Here is a 751-nt window from a genome sequence, read left to right as displayed (position 1 = left end):
ACATGCGGGGTGGTGTGGTGGCATGTCCGAAGAGGCGGCACGCGTGTCCGGGGTGTGCCCCCCTCACGGACGGCGCCGCCGCCGGCACCTGGTGGGGGGAAATGGACGCGTCGGGTCTACACGGAGGGGATCTTGCTGTGGGTCTGGCCCGGATGTTGCTCCAGAGTGTTCCTACAGGCTGACCTAACACAACCGGGTGGGGAGGTCCACTGGTCAAAGCCCCTCCGTGCAAAGTTAAAGGGCTAGATCCCGTGGTCAAACGCTACAGGGTTAGGCGAGACGGGGGGCACTGGGGGGTAGCAATGCCACCGGGGTGGTGTGGTGGCATGCGGCACCCTATCATGAGGGCCGTCTGGTGGCATTGCTACCCCCAGCGCCCCCGTCCCGCCTAACCCTGTAGAATTTGACCACGCAATCTAGCCCTTTGACTTTGCACGGACAGGCTTTGACCAGTGGACCTCCAACCCGGTTGTGTTAGGTCAGCCCATCGGAACACTCTGGAAAAACATCCGGGCCAGACCCACAGCAAGATCCCCTCCGTGTAGACCCGACGCGTCCGTTTCCCCCCTCCAGGTGCCGGCGGCGGCGCCGTCCGTGAGGGGGGGGCACACCCCGGACACGCGTGCCGCCTCTTCGGACATGCCACCACACCACCCCGCATGTATGAGGGCCCGGTGCGACGCTCCGATGGCATTGCTACCCCCCCAGTGCCCCGTCCGGCCTAACCCTGTAGCGTTTGACCACGCGATCT

At 65.0% G+C, this 751-nt stretch overlaps 1 protein-coding gene across 1 annotated transcript in view; it reads right to left on the bottom strand.

The window, feature by feature from the left end:
- LOC119307306 (guanosine nucleotide diphosphate dissociation inhibitor 2-like) overlaps nucleotides 1-751 on the bottom strand; it is a 23214-nt gene that overhangs the window by 6753 nt on the left and 15710 nt on the right. The gene's annotated exons all lie outside the window — the stretch shown is intronic.

The sequence above is a fragment of the Triticum dicoccoides genome, chromosome 5B (assembly GCF_002162155.2).
Source record: "Triticum dicoccoides isolate Atlit2015 ecotype Zavitan chromosome 5B, WEW_v2.0, whole genome shotgun sequence".
NCBI classification, from domain to species: Eukaryota; Viridiplantae; Streptophyta; class Magnoliopsida; order Poales; family Poaceae; genus Triticum; species Triticum dicoccoides.
The sequence above is the reverse complement of the archived record's forward strand: the minus strand, read 5'-3'. Positions and strand labels throughout refer to the sequence as shown.